At 40.3% G+C, this 21,014-nt stretch overlaps 1 pseudogene; it reads left to right on the top strand.

The window, feature by feature from the left end:
- Window positions 1-7,251: 7,251 nt before the first annotated feature.
- On the top strand, window positions 7,252-8,517 carry LOC138930051 (heterogeneous nuclear ribonucleoprotein A3-like; annotated as a pseudogene).
- The last annotated feature ends 12,497 nt before the right edge of the window (window positions 8,518-21,014 follow it).

The raw sequence follows: 21,014 nt of genomic DNA, 5'->3' as shown, positions 1-21,014 counted from the left end.
GTGGTTCACATCTGCCAGTAGTGTCACAGCCTGAGATAAGCTCCCCAGAGGAGATACACGTCAAACCTGGGACTGTGCCCTCACAGCACATATGGGAAACCAAGCAGCCGGGATCATGGAGGTGCATAATATGCATGGCCCACCTGGGACAGTCCACTTGCCAAGCACCCAGTCACTTGAGCAGCTTGGACCTGGGAAGGGCACAAAACACACAGCCCATGTGGGTCTGTGACCTTGCAGAACACCTGAGAATCTGAGAGGCTTAGACCTGGGAAGTGCTCAAAATGCAGGGCTCACCTGGGACAGTGCCCTTGCAGAGCACTCTAGAGGCTGAGCAGTGTGGACCTGGGAAGTACACATCACCGTGGGCTGTGGCAAACCCAGTGTGGTCCATCCACCCACTGTAAGCACTCCCCACACATGCCAGTGGTATCTGTTTGCAGTGTCCGTCCCTCTCCACAGCACAGTCGAACAAGTGAGCCTTTGCCCACTCGTGTCAGGACAGAAATTAGACACTGAAGAGACTTGCAAACAGAGGAAGGCAAAATAAACAAAGAAGGGGGAACCGCTCCAGGAGTGACAGGTGCAACAGAATGAAACCCTGCAATTACTGCTGAGACTGTGTATTTGAGGAGCAGCTATAGACCTTGAGACTAAGTACAAGCCAGAAGAAGGGACTATCTGACACAAAACTGACCCCATACTGCCCACAACAGCTCCTGAAAAACTCCTAGGTATATTTTTACTATTATCACTTTTTAAAATTTGAAAAATTTTAATTCTTTATGACTCTTGCCTTTCATTTTTATAGCCTACTATTACCTTTCAAAAAAAAACCCTATCTTTAACAACAAATTCCATATATATTTTAATTTTTGTGATCAATTTTGTTTTGCATTTTTATATTGTATTTGTCAGAGTCTAACCTCTGTTCTAGGTTTTTAATCTTTGCTTTTTTATATTTGTAATCAATTTTGTACCTTTAAGAATCTAATCTTCAGTATCCATTTTCACGTAGGGATTAGATTACTGGCTTGATTGCTCTCTTCCCCTCTTGACACTCCCTTTTCTCCTCCAAGTGACCTCTATCTCCTTCCTCCTTCTTCTCTTCTTCATATAACTCTGTCAGTCTCTCTGGGTATGGAGAGTTGTTGGCTGTGGAGTTGGCTGTTGATGGCTCCACAGTTCCTGGCTGTGGAGAGTTGTTCACCATCAGCCTAAGGGTTTCATCTTCTGTGCTATATGGATAGAGAAGTATTTAGGCTACTGTAAGAGAAGGACTGAAACCCAGAGGCAGGAGGCTTAACTCCAGAACTTTAGAACATCATAGAACTCCTGATTCCAGGGAACACTGATAGACAAGAGCTAACCCAAAAGTCTCCATACCTACACTGAAACTAAGCTCCACTGAAGAGTCAACAAGTTCCAGTGCAAGACACACCATGCTAATTCTCCAGCAAAACAAGAACACAACCTTAAACATTAAAAGATGGGCTTCCCAAAGCCATGTCAAGCCCATAGACACCCCAAAACTCACTACCAGACACCTCATTGCAGTCTAGAGAGAAGATATCCAGCTCTACCCACCAGAACACAGACACAAGTTCCACAAACCAGGAAACCTTGACAAGCCACTGGCCCAACCCCACCCACAGGGAATAGAATCCACAATTAAGAGGAACAACAACCTGCTGGCCTGAAGAAATGGCACCCTAAACACAGCAATCTAAACAAAATGAAAAGGCAGAGAAATATTCAGCAGGTGAAGGAACATGATTAAAAAAAAAAAAAAAAAACCACCAAACCAAACAAAAGAAGAGATAGGGAGTCTACCTGAAAAACATTTCGGAATAATAATAGTAAAGATGATCCAAAATTTTGAAAACAAAATGGAGTTACAGATAAATAGAGTAGAGACAAGGATTGAGAAGATGCAGGAAATGTTTAACAAGGACCTAGAAGAAATAAAGAAGAGTCAATCAATAATCAACAATGTAATAACTGAGATTAAAAGCACTCTGGAGGGAACCAACAGTAGAATGACTGAGGCAGAAGAGAGGATAAGTGAGGTGGAAGATAGAATGGTGGAAATAAATGAAGCAGAGAGGAAAAAAGAAAAAAGAATTAAATGAGGACAACTTCAGAGACTCTGGGCTTCCCTGGTGGCTCAGAGGTTAAAGCATCTGCCTGCAATGCGGGAGACCTGAGTTCAATCCCTGGGTCGGGAAGATCCCCTGGAGAAGGAAATGGCAACCCACTCCAGTATTCTCGCCTGGAGAATCCCATGGATGGAGGAGCCTGGCAAGCTACAGTCCACGGGGTCGCAAAGAGTCAGACACGACTGAGCGACTTCACTTTCACTTTCACTTTCAGAGACTCTGGGACAGGGTTAATCACCCCAACATTCGAATCATAGGTGTCCCATAAGAAGACAAAAAGAAAGGGAATTAGAAAATACTTGAGGAGATAATAGTTGCAAACTTCCCTAAAATGGGGAAGGAAATAGTCACTCAACTCCAAGAAACCCAGAGAGTCCCAAAAAGGTTAACCCAAGGCAAAACACCCCAAGACACATATTAATCAAACTAAAAAAAAAATATTAAAAACATAGAGCAAATACTAAAAGCAGAAAAGGAAAAGCAACAAATAACACTCAAGGGGATCCCCGTAAGGATAACAGCTATCTTTCAAAAGAAACCCTTCAGGCCAGAAGAATCAAATAAATAAAATTAGAAATGAAGATGGAGATATCACAACAGACAACATGGAAATACAAAAGATCATAAGCGACTACAATGAGCAATTATATGCCAATAAAATGGACAACTTGGAAGAAATGGACGAATTCTTAGAAAAATATCACCTTCCAAAATTGAAACAGGAAGAAATAGAATATCTTAACAGACACATCACAAGCATGGAAATTGAAAATGTAATCAAAAATCTTCCAACAAACAAAAGCCAAGGACCAGATGGCTTCACAGCTGAATTCTACCAAACATTTAGAGAAGAGCTAACACCTATCCTACTCAAACTATTCCAAAAAATTGCAGAAGGTAAACTCCCAAACTCTTTCTATGAGGCCACCATCACCCTAATACCAAACCCAGACAAAGATGCCACAAAAAAGAAAACTACAGGCCAATATCACTGATGAATATAGATGCAAAACTCTTCAACAAATTTATAGCAAACAGAGTCCAACAACATATGAGAAAGATCATACATTTGAGCAAGTGGGCTTTATCCCAGGGATGCAAGGATTCTTCAAAAGTCACAAATCAATCAATGTGATACACCACATTAACAAGTTGAAAGACAAAACCATAAGATTACCTTAATAGATGCAGAGAAATCCTTTGACAAAATTCAACACCCATTTATGATTAAAAAAAAAAAAAACCCTCTTCAGAAAGCAGGCACAGAAGGAACATAACACAATAAAAGCCATATTCAAACAAACCCACAGCAAATATTATCCTCAATGGTGAAAAACTGAAAACATTTCCTCTAAAATCAGGAACAAGGCAAGGGTGCCCACTCTCACCACTAATATTCAACATAGTTTTGGAAATTTTAGCCCACAGCAATCAAAGAAAAGAAATAAAAGGATTCCATACTGGAAAAGAAGAAGTACAACTCATACTGTTTGCAGATGACATGATCCTCTACATAGAAAACCCTAAAGACTCCACCAGAAAATTACTAGAGCTAATCAATGAATGATAGGATACTGAAAGGGGAACTTCCTGGGTCGGTAGATGCCCAATATGCTACTGGAGATCAGTGGAGAAATAAATCCAGAAAGAATGTAGGGGTGGAGCCAAAGCAAAAGCAACACCCAGTTGTGGATGTGACTGGTGATAGAACCAAGGTCCAATGCTGTAAAGAGCAATATTGCATAGGAACCTGGAATTTCAGGTCCATGAATCAAGGAAAATTGGAAGTGGCCAAACAGGAGATGGCAAGAGTGAACGTCGACATTCTAGGAATCAGTGAATGTGTGAATTTAACTCAAATGACCGTTATATCTACCACTGTGGGCAGGAATCCCTTAGAAGAAATGGAGAAGACATCATAGTCAACAAAAGAGTCCGAAATGCAGTACCTGGATGCAATCTCAAAAACGACAGAATGATCTCCGTTTGTTTCCAAGGCAAACCATTCCATATCACGGTAATCCAAGCCTATGGCCCAACCAGTAACGCTGAAAAAGCTGAAGTTGAACGGTTCTATGAAGACCTACAAGACCTTATAGAACTAATACCAAAAAAAAACATGTCTTTTTCATTATAGGGGACTGGAATGCAAAAGTAGGAAGTCAAGAAACACCTGGAGTAACAGGCAAATTTGGCCTTGGAATGCGGAATGAAGCAGGGCAAAGGCTAATAGAGTTTTGCCAAGAAAATGCACTGGTCATAGCAAACACCCTCTTCCAACAACACAAGAGAAGACTCTACATGTGGACATCACCAGATGGTCAACACTGAAATCAGATTGATTATATTCTTTGCAGCCAAAGATGGAGAAACTCTGTACAGTCAGCAATAACAAGACCAGGAGCTGACTGTGGCTCAGATCATGAACTCTTTATTGCCAAATTTAGACATAAATTGAAGAAAGTGGAGAAAACCACTAGACCATTCAGGTATGACCTAAATCAAATCCCTTATGATTATACAGTGAAAGTGAGAAATAGATTTAAGGGATTAGATCTGATAGACAGAGTGCCTGATGGACTAAGGACAGAGGTTCGTTACATTATACAGCAGACAGGGATCAAGAACATCCCCATGGAAAAGAAATGCAATAAAGCAAAATGGCTGTCTGTGGAGGCCTTAGCTCTACAGGACAGCTGTAAAAAGAAGAGAAGCTAAAAGCAAAGGAGGAAAGGAAAGATATCAGCATCTGAATGCAGAGTTCCAAAGTATAGCAGGAGAGATAAGAAAGCCTTCCTCAGTGATCAATGAAAAAAAGTAGAGGAAAACAATAGAATGGAAAGAATGGAGATCTCTTCAAGAAAGTTAGAGATACCAAGGGAACATTTCATGCAAAGATGGGTTTGATAAAGGACAGAAATGGTCTGGAAATAACAGAAGCAGAAGATATTAAGAAGAGGTGGCAAGAATACACAGAAGAACTAAACAAAAAAGATATTCATGACCCAGATAATCACGATGGTGTGATCACTCATCTAGAGCCAGACATCCTGGGATGCGAAGTCAAGTGGGCCTTAGGAAGCATCACTACAAACAACCTAGTGGAGGTTATGGCATTCCAGTTGAGCTATTTCAAATCCTGGAAGATGATGCTGTGAAAGTGCTACACTCAATATGCCAACAAATTTGGAAAACTCAGCAGTGGCCACAGGACTGGGAAAGGTCAGTTTTCATTCCAATCCCAAAGAAAGGCAATGTCAAAGAATGCTGAAACTACCACACAATTGCACTCATCTCACATGCTAGTAAAGCAATGCTCAAAATTCTCCAAGCCAGGCTGCAGCAATACGTGAACCGTGAACTTCCTGATGTTCAAGCTGGTTTTAGAAAAGACAGAGGAACCAGAGATCAAATTGCCAACATCCACTGGATCATTGAAAAAGCAAGAGAGTTCCAGAAAAACATCTATTTCTGCTTTATTGACTATGCCAAAGCCTTTGACTGTGTGGATCACAATCAACTGTGGAAAATTCTGAAAAAGATGGGAATACCAGACCATCTGACCTGCCTCTTGAGAAACCTATATGCAGGTCAGGAAGCAACAGTTAGAACTGGACATGGAACAACAGACTGGTTCCAAATAGGAAAAGGAGTACGTCAAGGCTGTATGAGAAATGCTGGGCTGGAAGAAGCACAAGCTGCAATCAAGACTGCCGGGAGAAATATCAATAACCTCAGATATGGCATCATCAACTCGATGGACATGAATCTGAGTGAACTCCAGGAGTTGGTGATGGACAGGGTGGCCTGGTGTGCTGTGATTCATGGGTTTGCAAAGAGGTGAACACGACTGAGTTACTGAACTGAACTGAACTGAATCAATGAATAGAGTAAAGCTGCAGGATATAAAATTAATACACTGAAATTCCTTGCATTTCTATACACAAACAATGAGAAAATAGAAAGAGAAATTAAGGAAACAATCACATTCACCATTACAATGAAAAGAATAAAATGCTTATGAATAAATTTACCTAAAGAAACAAAAGATCTATATACAGGAAACTCTAAAACACTGATGAAAGAAATTAAAGATGACCAAATAGATGGAGAAATATACCATGATCATTGATTGGAAGAATCAATTTAGTGAAAATGAGTATACTACCCAAAGCAATCTATAGATTCAGCACAACCCCTATCAAGCTACCAACAGTATTTTTCAGAACTAGAACAAATAATTTCACAATTTGTATGGAAACACACAAAAAAAAACTCGAATAGCCAAAGCAATCTTGAGAAAGAAGAATGGAACTGGAGGAATCAACCTGCCTGAGTTCAGACTATACTACAAAGCTACAGTCACCAAGACAGTATGGTACTGGCACTAAGACAGAAATGGAAATCAATGGAACAAAATAGAAAGCCAAGAGATAAACCCATGCATCTCTGGACACCTTATCTTTGACAAAGGAGGCAAAAATACACAATGGAGAAGAGACAATCCCTTTAACAAGTGTTTCTGGGAAAACTGGTCAACCACTTGTAAAAGAATGAAACTAGAACAGTTTCTAACACCATACACAAAAATAAACTGAAAATGGATTAAATGTCTAAATGTCAGAGCAGAAACTATAAAACTCCTAGAGGAAAACATAGGCAGAACACTCTGACATAAATCACAGCAGGATCCTCTGTGACCCACCTCCCAGAGTAATGGAAATGAAAACAAAAATAAACAAATTGGACCTTATTAAACTTAAAAGCTTTTGCAAAACGAAGGGAACTATAAGCAAGGTGAAAAGGCAGCCTTCAGAATGGGAAAAAATAATAGCAACTGAAACAACTGACAAAGAATTAATCTCAAAAATGTACAAGCAGCTCATGTAGCTCAATGCCAGAAAAATGAACAACCCAATCAAAAAATGGGCCAAAGAACTAAACAGACATTTCCCCAAAGAAGACATACAGATGGCTAACAAACACATGAAAAGATGCTCAACATCACTCATTATCAGAGAAATGCAAATCAAAACCACAATGAAGGGTCCCATATTGAACTTGAGTTGGAAATGGTGAGTCTGGTCTTAAAATGGAGGGTCATGATCCCAAGGAACTGGAGCAGTTGAGAAAGCTGTTTATTGGTGGTCTGAGCTTTGAAACTACAGATAATAGCTTAAGAGAATATTCTGAGAAATGGGCACACGTACAGATTGTGTGGTGAGGACAGATCCCCAAACAAAACGTTCCAGGGGCTTTGGTTTTGTGACTTACTCTTGTGTTGAAGAATTAGATGCAGCAATGTGTGCTCGACCACACAAGGTTGATGGGCGTGTAGTGGAACCAAAAAGAGCTATTTCTAGAGAGGATTCTGTAAAGCCTGGTGCCCATCTAACAGTGAAGAAAATTTTTGTTGGTAGTATTAAAGAAGATACAGAAGAATATAATTTGAGAGACTACTTTGAAAAGTATGGCAAGATTGAAACCATAGAAGTTATGGGAGACAGGCAGAGTGGGAAAAAGAGAGGATTTGCTTTTGTAACTTTTGATGATCCTGATACAGTTGATATAACTGTTGTTCAGAAATACCACACTATTGATGGGCATAACTGTGAAGTGAAAAAGGCCCTTTCTAAATAAGAGATGCAATCTGCTGGATCACAAAGAGGTCGTGGTGGTGGATCTGGCAACTTGATGGGTCGTGGAGGAAACTTTGGAGGTGTTGGAGGTAACTTTGGCCATGGTGGAAAATTTGGTGGAAGAGGAGGCTATGGTGGTGGAGGTGGTGGCAGCAGAGGGAGTTATGGAGGAGGTGATGCAGATATAATGGATTTGGAAGTGATGGTGGCAACTATGGTGGTGGTCCTGGTTATAGTAGTAGAGGAAGTTACGGTGGTGGTGGACCAGGAGGAAATGGAAACCAAGGTGGTGGATATTGTGGCAGTGGTGGAGGATATGATGGTTACAATGAAGGAGGAAATTTTGGAGGTTACTATGGTGGTGGTGGAAACTATAATGATTCTAGAAATTATAGTGGACAACAGCAGTCAAATTATGGACCCATGAAAGGAGGTAGTTTTGGTGGAAGAAGCTCGGGCAGTCCCTCTGGTGGTGGTTATGGATCTGGTGGTGGAAGTGGTGGATATGGTAGCAGAAGGTTCTAAAAACTCAGAAAAAAGGGATACAGTTCTTAGCAGGAGAGAGAGCGAGGAGTTGTAAGGAAAGTTGAAGGTTACTTTGAGACAGTCGTCCCAAATGCATTAGAGGAACTGTAAAAATCTGCCACAGAAGGAACGATGATCCATAGTCAGAAAAGTTACTGCAGCTTAAACAGGAAACCCTTCTTGTTCAGGACTGTCATAGCCATAGTTTGCAAAAAGTGCAGCTATTGATTAATGCAATGTAGTGTCAATTAGATGTACATTCCTGAGGTCTTTTATCTGTTGTAGCTTTGTCTTTTTCTTTTTCTTTTCATTACATCAGGTATATTGCCCTGTAAATTGTGGTAATGGTACCAGGAATAAAAAATTAAGGAATTTTTAACTTTTCAAAAAAAAAAAAAAAACACACAATGAAGTACCATCTCAGGCCAGTCAGAATGGCTGCTATCAAAAAGTCTACAAACAATAAATGCTGGAGAAGGTGTGGAGAAAAGGGAAATTTCTTACACTGTTGGTGGGAATGCAAACTAGTACAGCCACCATGGAGAACAGTGTGGAGATTCCTTAAAAAACTGGAAATAGAACTGCCATATGACCTAGCAATCCCACTGCTGGGCATACACACTGAGGAAACCAGAATTGAAAGAGACATGTACCCCCCATTCATTGAAGCACTGTTTACAATAGTTGGGACATGGAAGCAACCCAGATGTCTATCAGCAGACAAATGGATAAGGAAGTTGTGGTACATATACACAATGGAATATTACTCAGCTGTAACAAAGAACACATTTGAGTCAGTTCTAATGAGGTGGATGAACTGGAATCTATTATACAGAGTGAAATAAGTCAGAAATAAAAATATCAATACAGTATAGTAATGCATATATCCATGCACCTATGGACACCTTATCTTTGACAAAGGAGGCAAGAATATACAATGAAGAAAAGACAATCTCTTTAACAAGTGGTGCTAGGAAAACTGGTCAACCACTTGTAAAAGAATGAAACTAGAACACTTTCTAACACCATACACAAAAATAAGAACTCAAAATGGATTAAAGATCTAAATGTAAGACCAGAAACTATAAAACTCCTAGAGGAAAACTTAGGCAAAACACTCTCTGACATAAATCACAGCAGGATCCTCTATGATCCACCTCCCAGAGTAATGGAAATAAAAGTAAAAATAAACAAATGGGATCTAATTAATATTAAACGCTTTTGAACAACGAAGGAAACTATAAGCAAGGTTAAAAGACAGCCTTCAGGATGGGAGAAAATAATAGCAAATGAAGCAACTGACAAAGAATTAATCTCAAAAATATACAAGCAACTCCTGCAGCTCAATTCCAGAAAAATAAATGACCCAGTCAAAAAGTAGGCCAAAGAACTAAATAGACATTTCTCCAAAGAAGACATACAGATGGCTAACAAACACATGGAAAGATGCTCAACATCACTCATTAAATATTAGAGAACCAGTCAGAATGGCTGTGATCCAAAAGTCTACAAGCAATAAATGCTGGAGAGGGTGTGGAGGAAAGGGAACCCTCCTACACTGCTGGTGGGAATGCAAACTAATACAGCCACTATGGAGAACAGTGTGGAGATTCCTTAAAACACTGGAAATAGAACTGCCTTATGACCCAGCAATCACACTACTGGGCATACACTCCAAGGAAACCAGAATTGAAAGAGACACGTGTACCCCAATGTACATAGCAGCACTGTTTATAATAGCCAGGACATGGAAGCAACCTAGATGTCCATCAGCAGATGAATGGATAAGAAAGCTGTAGTACATATACACAATGGAGTATTATTCAGCCATTAAAAAGAATACATTTGAATCAGTTTTAATGAGGTGAATAAAAGTGGAGCCTATTATACATAGTGAAGTAAGCCAGAAAGAAAAACACCAATACAGTATACTAATGCATATATATGGAATTTAGAAAGATGGTCGGAGAAGGCAATGGCAACCCACTCTAGTACTCTTGCCTGGCAAATCCCATGGATGGAGGAGCCTGGTAGGCTGCAGTCGGACACAACTGAGCGACTTCACTTTCACTTTTCACTTTCATGCACTGGAGAAGGAAATGGCAACATACTCCAGTACTCTTGCTTGGCAAATCCCATGGACAGAGAAGCCTGGTGGGCTGCCGTCTCTGGGGTCACACAGAGTCAGACACGACTGAAGCAACTTAGCAGCATCAGCAGCAGAAAGATGGTAACGATAACCCTATATGCAAGACAGCAAAAGAGACACAGATGTATAGAGCAGTCTTTTGGACTCTGTGGGAGAGGGACAGGGTGGGACGATTTGGGAGAATGGCATTGAAACACGTATATTATCATATGTGTAATGAATCGCCAGTCCAGGTTTGATGCATGAGACAGGGTGCTCAGGGCTGGTGCACAGAGATGACCCAGAGGGATGGGATGGGGAGGGAGGTGGGAGGGGAGTTCAGGATAGGGAACACATGTACACCTGTGGTGGACTCATGTCGATGTATGGCAAAACCCACCACAATATTGTAAAGAAATTACCCTCCAGTTAAAATAATTAATTAATTTTTTAAAAAAGAAAAATTTACTCCTGCCCAGAGAAGAATCCATCAAAATGGAATTTCACTTGAATTTTCAGAGGAAGCAGGATATCACTGATTTAATTACAGGCACCCTCGTGTCTGCAAGCTCATCCTCTGGCTGCTAAGCTGTAGATAGGCACACTGACAGAAGTCACAAGGACTTTTCCAGCCCTCACCTCTAAGAAAACATCAATGGATCAAATACCACCTCCACAAAGGAGGGATTTAAAAAACTACCCGGAACCATTGGTATCTGCCTGCTGTCTCAGGTGCCTTCCACAGATACACAGGACTCCTGGAGATTGATCTTAGATGCCACCACAGACCTAGGAATGAAGGTTGATTATGTTTTTCAATCTCAGTTCAGCTCAGCCATGAGACTGTATATCTTTGGAGGGATTCAGGTTCCCTTGCCAACACTTCTCTTGCTGCTTGTATACCTAGTTATGTCAAATTGGTAGGGGATGGGGCACTATTCTGAGAGGTGCTAATGAATCAAGGCGGTTAATTCCCCTCTGAGTGACATAAGGATACAGTATTCAGAAGTTTCCCTATTCCCACACACCCTCACAGAGCAGTTGTTACATGAACCAAAATAAAAATCATCTGGGTAATCAAATGAAGAATTTGAATAATGAAAATTTTATTCAGGTATTAGAATACCCATTGTTACTCTAACCAAGATTTTGTTTTCTCATATCAGGGCCAGAGAGACCTGCAGACTTACATGAAGCTGAGTGTGTGTACATAGGTGGATAGATGGGGTTCATGAACCCTTATCTGGTCAAATTGTTTTCATAGTGTATTTATCTTTCCCTGTAATAAGTACATCCTAAAAGAATTCTATTTCCCATACAAAGAATGACAGATCTACAGTCAGAAATGCTCTCAACTGAGATAAAATTGTACACACTGCTCCGTTTGCTACAGATTTAATCAGCAGGAAAAGAGGTAATGTAAATACTACTCTGCTGAAGCTCCTTATAGAAGACAGCTGGAAAATGTGGACTTGAAAGCCTCATGTCAGCTGTCGGAAACATACCAAATCCAAGGTTACTTCTTGGATTTGTAAAGCAAGAAAGTTTTGCTTTACTGGAAAATTAGCTCTGCTTAACCCAGTAATATCAACTTCTATTTGATAGTTTACAGACATTATAGTGCTTCATTTTGTTTTGTTGGGCACAGACGAAAGAGGTCCAGCATTATCCATCATGAAATATTGACAACTCTGTCTCCAGCATACATGCTGAATCTGACCATGTCTCACGATCTGCACTGCATCCATCTCGTCCTAAGCCACTCTCGTTGCCAGCCTGGATTACTGGCATAGCCTCTTTACCAATGTTCCCCATGCTGGCATTGACCTCCCACCTCATTCTACCCCCAACACTACAACCAGAGGGATCCTGTCAGAATAAAAGTCACATCAAGTTATTTTTTTACTCAAACATCCCATCCAAAATTTATCGCTGTCTTACTTGAAGTAAAAGCCAAATTCTAGCAGAAAGCAGCAAGGCTGGAGTTTTAGCCCATTCTGTCTCCAGAGCTCACCCCCTTAGCCACAGCTTCCACAAAGCCTTGAACTTTGAAGCTGGCCTCCAATTAGTTTCTATCTTGTCTACTTTTCCCACAATAGACTTATATCATCCTGTTGCTGGGCTTCCCAGGTGGCGCTAGTGGTAAAGAACCCACCTGACAATGCAGGAGACATAAGAGACACGTGTTAGATCCCTGGGTCAGGAAGATCCCCTGGAGGAGGGCATGGCAACCCACTCCGGTATTCTTGCCTGGAGAATTCCATGGATAGGGTTGCAAAGACTCAAACACAACTGAAGCAACTTAACATCATACATCCTGTCATTCTCTGGTACTCCAGACCCATTCTTGTGCCCTTCCACTTAGGCTTCCCTTTTCCTGCCTGTGCTACATATGGGGAGCTTTTCCTTGCAAACCTCCCACCCTCTATCTTCAAGCATCATGTACTCACCAGGCATTTATTCATCCATTCAAGACATATATATGAACCAACTACTACAATGCCAGGCACAGGGAATATAGAGGTGAATTCTGACCTCAGTCTAAGAGCTCACAGTTTAGTGAAAACAGAAATGAGTATCTGCCTACTAACAGAAAGGTATCAGTATAGAGGACTCTCAGAGACCAGAGCCATGATCTCTCTGAGGTGACAGCTAGCTAATGTGCTACACATCTGCCCTCTCAGATTAAAAATGTGCAATTTTAACAGAAATCTTCTAGAGAAAATGATTAAACTTTGACCCAGAAGAGTGATGCTAATGGCAGCAACTTCAACTTCTGTAACAAGCTGATAGGTTTGATAATATTAAGACAGGGATTCTTTAAGAAGACTCTCAATTAATGTCAGATAATTCATTGCTCATACACAAAGGGCATCTCGTTAAAGACTGGTCATTATACCAATCAAAAAATGGGCCAAAGAACTAAATAGACATTTCTCCAAAGAAGACATACAGATGGCTAACAAACACAAGGAAAGATGCTCAACATCACTCATTATCAGAGAAATGCAAATCAAAACCGCAATGAGGTACCATTTCACACCAGTCAGAATGGCTGCAATCCAAAAGTCTACAAGCAATAAATGTTGAAGAGGGTGTGGAGAAAAGGGAACCCTCTTACACTGTTGGTAGGAATGCAAACTAGTACAGCCACTATGGAGAACAGTGTGGAGACTCCTTAAAACACTGCCTTTAGTTCAGTTCAGTTCAGTTCAGTCGCTCAGTCGTGTCCGAATCTTTGCGACCCCATGAATTGCAGCACGCCAGGCCTCCCTGTCCATCACCAACTCCCGGAGTTCACTCAGACTCACGTCCATCGAGTCGGTGATGCCATCCAGCCATCTCATCCTCAGTCATCCCCTTCTCCTCCTGCCCCCAATCCCTCCCAGCATCAAAGTCTTTTCCAATGAGTCAACTCTTCGCATGAGGTGGCCAAAGTACTGGAGTTTCAGCTTTAGCATCATTCCTTCCAAAGAAATCCCAGGGCTGATCTCCTTATGACCCAGCAATCCCACCGCTGGGCATACACACTGAGGAAACCAGAATTGAAAGAGACACGTGTACCCCAATGTTCATCGCAGCACTGTTTATAATAGCCAGGACATGGAAGCAACCTAGATGTCCATCAGCAGATGAATGGATAAGAAAGCTGTGGTACATATACACAATGGAGTATTACTCAGCCATTAAGAAGAATACATTTGAATCAGTTCTAATGAGGTGGACGAAACTGGAGCCTATTATACATAGTGAAGTAAGCCAGAAAGAAAAACACCAATACAGTATACTAACACGTATATATGGAATTTAGAAAGATGGTAACAATAACCCCGTATGCGAGACAGCAAAAGAGACACAGATGTATAGAACGGTCTTTTGGACTCTGGGAGAGGGAGAGGGTGGGATGATTTGGGAGAATGGCATTGAAACATGTATAATATCATATATGAAACGAATCACCAGTCCAGGTTCAATGCATGATACTGGATGCTTGGGGCTGGTGCACTGGGATGACCCAGAGGGATGGTACGGGGAGGGAGGAGGGAGGGGGGTTCAGGATGGGGAACACATGTATACCTGTGGCAGATTCATGTTGATGTATGGCAAAACCAATACAATATTATAAAGTAATTAGCCTCCAATTAAAATAAATAAATTTATATTAATAAAAGACTGGTCATTATAAAGTCAACATTTTTCAGGGGCTAGTAAACAGAGCCAGTCCCTGGCTTCAAGACTGAACGTTTTGTCCCCATGGACACCTGTTTCAGGGTTGATTCTAATCCATGTAACAACCAAAATATAACATTTTATATCACTGTGGCAATTATAAGACAGAAATTCTAAGAGAAAAAAAATGCAATCAGTTTGACCAAAATCAGAAGATTCTGACAGTAAATGATAATAACAATGTAAAGCTGATGTAAAGTTATGAAACTATACTGAAATGGTACAGTATTAATATGGTAGTTACCAAAATGTAGTACTGAATACATATGATTTTCTTTTTATTTTCTGGATATTTGAATAAATACATTTTTAAAGTACTTACCCTGCTGCTAGTTAACCACCCAAGAGAAGTAAAAACTTATGTTCACCCAAAAACCTATACATAAATGCTTAAAGCTATTATTACAATGCTTTATTCATAAGAGTCAAAGGGCAGAAACAATCTAAATACCTTTCAATGTGTTAATTGTTAAAATTCCATTTTATATGACACTCTGAAAAAAAGAAAACCATATGGACAAAAACAAGTCAATAGTTGCTAAGGGTTAGGGATGTGACAAAGGTCTGTCCAATACCATCTACAATAGGGTCTCAAAGAGTCAAACACAACTGAAGCGACTTAGCATATACACACACACATGTATTTCCTATCTATACCCACCTTAAGGACCCAGAAGCAGTGATATCTCAACAGCAAGTACATGTAAGGCACAGATCATGGATTTGAAATGCCATTCCCCATTAAACAAAAGGTTGGCTGATTCCAGGGCTGGAGTAGGGAAAAGAGAAGATGAACCTGGTGCATCTTGTGATGATGCAAATAAGGAAACATTTTTGAAAAAGATAAAGGGCATGCTCAGCACAGGAGCCAATTTATTTTTTTTTCCGTTTTTATTTATTTTTTAATTTTAAAATCTTTAATTCTTACATGCGTTCCCAAACATGACCCCCCCTCCCACCTCCCTCCCCGCAACATCTCTCTGGGTCATCCCCATGCACCAGCCCCAAGCATGCTGCACCCTACGTCAGACATGGACTGGCGATTCAATTCTTACATGATAGTATACATGTTAGAATTCCCATTCTCCCAAATCATCCCACCCTCTCCCTCTCCCTCTGAGTCCAAAAGTCCGTTATACACATCTGTGTCTTTTTTCCTGTCTTGCATACAGGGTCGCCATTGCCATCTTCCTAAATTCCATATATATGTGTTAGTATACTGTATTGGTGTTTTTCTTTCTGGCTTACTTCACTCTGTATAATCGGCTCCAGTTTCATCCATCTTATCAGAACTGATTCAAATGAATTCTTTTTAACGGCTGAGTAATACTCCATTGTGTATATGTACCACAGCTTGCTTATCCATTCATCTGCTGATGGACATCTAGGTTGTTTCCATGTCCTGGCTATTATAAACAGTGCTGCGATGAACATTGGGGTACATGTGTCTCTTTCAATTCTGGTTTCCTCGGTGTGTATGCCCAGCAGTGGGATTGCTGGGTCATAAGGTAGTTCTATTTGCAATTTTTTAAGGAATCTCCACACTGTTCTCCATAGTGGCTGTACTAGTTTGCATTCCCACCAACAGTGTAGGAGGGTTCCCTTTTCTCCACACCCTCTCCAGCATTTATTGCTTGCAAATTTTTGGATCACAGCCATTCTGACTGGTGTGAAGTGGTACCTCATTGTGGTTTTGATTTGCATTTCTCTACTAATGAGTGATGTTGAGCATCTTTTCATGTGTTTGTTAGCCATCCATATGTCTTCTTTGGAGAAATGTCTATTTAGTTCTTTGGCCCATTTTTTGATTGGGTCGTTTATTTTTCTGGAGTTGAGCTGCATAAGTTGCTTGTATATTTTTGAGATTAGTTGTTTGTCAGTTGCTTCATTTGCTATTATTTTCTCCCATTCAGAAGGCTGTCTTTTCACCTTGCTTATAGTTTCCTTTGTTGTGCAGAAGCTTTTTAAAAGAGATTACAATAATTTGCTGCTCAAAGCTGGAATAATTTGAGCAGCAAACTAAAAAATATAGGGATATAACCAAAAGAATAAAATAAATATTAGTTTGTGCTGGTAAAATAAATAAAAATAAGAATCATTCTTATTAACATAAAATTTAACATAAGATTCTTATTAACATAAGAATTCCAGTTTCCCAATTATTAAATATACAAGGAATGTGGGAAATAGAAAATCACCATTAGTACTTCATTGCAATAATTGCTGCAGACAAGATCAACTGATGAATGTTAATATTAGTGGGCAAATCATAAGCATAAACAGAATATTTTCATACTTTCTAATATCTCCCTGTAAATATTCTTAAATACAAAGGGGAAAATAGTAAGTTATAGTGGAGAACCCTGACAGACACCACCTTAACCAAGTGAAGATTAGAAGATTATCACCAGTAATGTATAGCAACATCCTGTCCCCTTGATAGACTGCACAAAGGGCACACAACTGTGTTAACCTCTCCAATAATGTGTAACCTCAGTCTAATCATGAGAAAACATTGGAAAAGCCCCAGTAGAGTGATCTTCTACAAAATAACTAGCCGGTATTCTTCAAAAGTCTCAAAGTCATGAAAAATAAGGAAAGACTGAAGAACGGTCACAGACTGGAGATTAAGAAGACACGACAACTAACTTCAGTGTGAGGTCCTGAACTGGATTCTGGACAAGAAAAGGGACATTAGTAGAAAAACTGGTAAAATCTTTACTGATACTTTACCATGGTTATTTTCTTAGTTTTTGTAATGGTTTGTTGTTATTGTTTAGTTGCTAAGTCATGCCTGACTCTGTGACCCCATGATCTGTAGCCTGCCAGGCTCCTTCTGTCCATGGGATTTCCCAGGCAAGAATACTGGGCTGGGTCACAATTTCCTTCTTCAGGGGGTCTTCCTGTCCCAAGGATCAAACCTGTGTCTCCTGCATCGGAAGGAGGATTTTTACCACTGAGCTACCAGGGAAACCCTTTTATAATGATACCATGGTTACATAATATGCAAACCTAACACCTAGGAAAGCTAGGTGATATGTACATGGAAATACTCTGTACTATTTTTACAATTCATGTAAAATTACCGAAAAATTATAAATTTCAAAAATGAATTACCTTTTCTAAGAAAACAAAAGTAGTAAGTCTAGTAACAGAAAGTACAAGATGTATGCTCCTATTGGCCAAGAGAATAGTTACCCCTCAAAACAATCGCTGCAAAGGAACATCATAACTTAGAGTGAAAAATAAGAAAAGGGCATACATGTCAACTCTTTCTCTGGACAACATCTCTCCAAGTTATTTATGTCAAATTTTGTCACTGTTTTTAAGTCATTTTCTTACCACATAAGTGGATATACAAGGGAGATCACTATCATTTCCTAGGTGATTATTGGGATGCCGAAAGCAATGTATCTTGAGATTCATATATGAAGAAAAGTAGAATTTCCTATGTTTCTTCCCCTCACACATTGGTGTGGTTGTCAGTCACCATGGGAACTAACCCAAAGACTTAGAACAAGCAATCAAGAGACCAGAACTACTTTGTCTTACTCAAAGTAGAAAACATTTAAGTTCTCTCCATATGTCTTTAAACTGTTCTACCCAGATCTCTGGAGGCAAAGGAGTAGAAATTAAGATGATAAGGTAAGTACAGTAGGCTATGTGGCAGCCTAGAGCATTCCTAGAGTTCAGTTCAGTTCAGTCACTCAGTCGTGTCTGACTCTTTGCAACCCCATGAATCGCAGCACGCCAGGCCTCCCTGTCCATCACCATCTCCTGGAGTTCACTCAGACTCAAGTCCATCAAGTCCGTGATGCCATCCAGCCATCTCATCCTCGGTCGTCCCCTTCTCCTCCTGCCCCCAATCCCTCCCAGCATCAGAGTCTTTTCCAATGAGTCAACTCTTCACATGAGGTGGCCAAAGTACTGGAGTTTCAGCTCTAGCATCATTCCTTCCAAAGAAATCCCAGGGCTGATCTCTTTCAGAATGGACTGGTTGGATCTCCTTGTAGTCCAAGGGACTCTCAAGAGTCTTCTCCAACACCACAGTTCAAAAGCATCAATTCTTTGGTGCTCAGCTTTCTTCACAGTCGAACTCTCACATCCATAAAGTAGGCATATTTAAATCCAGATGAAGAACTTCATGAACATGGCACCAAACGGTAGCCAGTACCTTGGGTCTCCATAAGAACTATCAGAACCATGCTAAATAATAGTAGCTAACATTTACTAAATGCTTGGTACATTGCCGCATTTTTCACTGTTAATCCTCACACTGCTGTATACAAGAGGTGCATGTACTATTTATTATCATTAACAGATGAGGAAATTACTCTTATTTGAGGTTAAATAAGGGCTTCTCTGATGGCTCAGCAGGAAAGAATCTGCCTGTGATGCAGGAGACGCAGGTTCGATCCCTGGGTGGGGAAGATTGCCTGGAGGAGGGCATGGCAACCCACTCCAGTATTCTTGCCTGGGAAATCCCATAGACAGAGGAGCCTGGTGGGCTACAGTCCATAGGGTCGCAAAGAGTCAGACATGACCTAAGTGACAGCACACATTCACAAGGTTAAATAAATAGCCCCAATTCCACAGCCAAGTGATAGAGGCAGGCTTTAGACCTAGATAGTCAAGGTCCAGTACCCATGGTCTCAATTACTATGTGTGGTGCCTCACCATGAAGGCTGCTGTCAGAGAGCTCTCATTCTCAAATACCTAAGGATTAGGAACAATATTGAGGAATGTGGAATTATACCATACAGATCTGCTATTTTGGCCATGAGTATTGCTATGACTGTGCCTTCTGTTTAGGCATATAGCATATCTAGTTTGAAATTTTATAAAAAATATCACTTGTCTGGCAGTTGATGAATGTTCCTGGTACAGTCTCATTTTCTAAGCATGAGGCAGAGCGAGGGGCTGTCCATTCAGATCATTCACACACTTGGGTTTAAAAAATGATCCCTGTGTAATTGTGAGAACAGTTGACTAAGAAGTCACGTAAGCAAACCCAGGGAGTTCCAGAAAGCCAAACCAACCCCTGGATTTAGCTGTCACGAACAATGTGGGTGTTTCTAAGGCTCTACAAAGAAACTGTTTGGTGATTTGCTTATATTAAAAAGTTATTCTGGAATGATTTTGACTGTCTTAGAAAACTGTACTCAGACACCACCAGTCTGTTAAACCAGAGACTTGGAAGAGTCAAGAAGACTAGATTTCAGTCCTTAATCAAGAACACTTAACTTAGATTATTTGTCCTACAAAGAGTCCACTCAAATGCTTGAGATGATCTTATTGCACTCTCCACTATTTTGAGGTAGCATAAGCTTCCATTTTAGAAAGTAGCATGAATACATAAAAGGTTTACTTATCAACTCTGCCGATGAACCAAAGCAGGAAAAGATTAACTAATTCACTGGAGGGCAAAATTCCCATTCAAAATATTCTCAATAGGCTGAAACCAACAAAAATTAAATTACGTAAATACTAAGATGGGGGAAGCCTGACTTGACAGCCGCAGTTCATGTGCAAAGAACTTGGGAACTTCAGCTGATCGCAAATGCACTTGGGTCAATAGTGTGCCACGGCCTCTAAAATGACTAATTTTAGAGATTATAAACTTTATTAACAAAAAGTGAGCCTAGTTGTTCTTTCTGAATACTCATTGATCAGTCCACATCTGGAACACTCTTGTCCAGTTCTTGGCACATTTTAAAAGGCAGTGGCAGCTTCAGAATTTCTATATAGAAAGGGTTATGATACTGAGGTATAGGAGTAAGATGTCTCAATGTCTGTAATTTACTTGAAGATATTTCAGTAAAAGAATAAAATAAATGAAACAAGGATGACATATGTTAACAACTGTTAAATCTAGGTCATGGGGTATACGGGAGCTCATTATGTGAATCTACTTTTATGTGTGATTGAAATTTTGATTGTTGTTGTTCTTGTTTAGTTGCTAAGTTGTGTCTGACTTTTTGTGACCCCATGGACTACAGCCTACCAGGCTCTTCTGTCTATGGGATTTTCCAGGCAAGAATACTGGAGTGGTTTGCCATTTCCTTCTCCAGGGGATCTTCCCAACCAGGGATCAAACCCGTGTCTCTTGCATTGGCAGGTGGATTCTTTACCACTGAGCCACCTGGAAAGTGAAAATCACTGTTATGTCCAACTCTTTGTGACCCCATGGACTATACAGTCTGTGGAATTCTCCAAGCCAGAATACTGGAGTGGGTAGCCTATCCCTTTTCCAGCAGATCTTTCTGAACCAGGAATCGAACTGGGGTCTCCTGCATTGCAGGCAGATTCCTTATCAACTCAGCTATCAGGGAA

Source organism: Ovis canadensis, chromosome X (assembly GCF_042477335.2).
Source record: "Ovis canadensis isolate MfBH-ARS-UI-01 breed Bighorn chromosome X, ARS-UI_OviCan_v2, whole genome shotgun sequence".
Taxonomy (NCBI): domain Eukaryota; kingdom Metazoa; phylum Chordata; class Mammalia; order Artiodactyla; family Bovidae; genus Ovis; species Ovis canadensis.
This window is presented reverse-complemented; position numbering and strand designations above follow the sequence as displayed.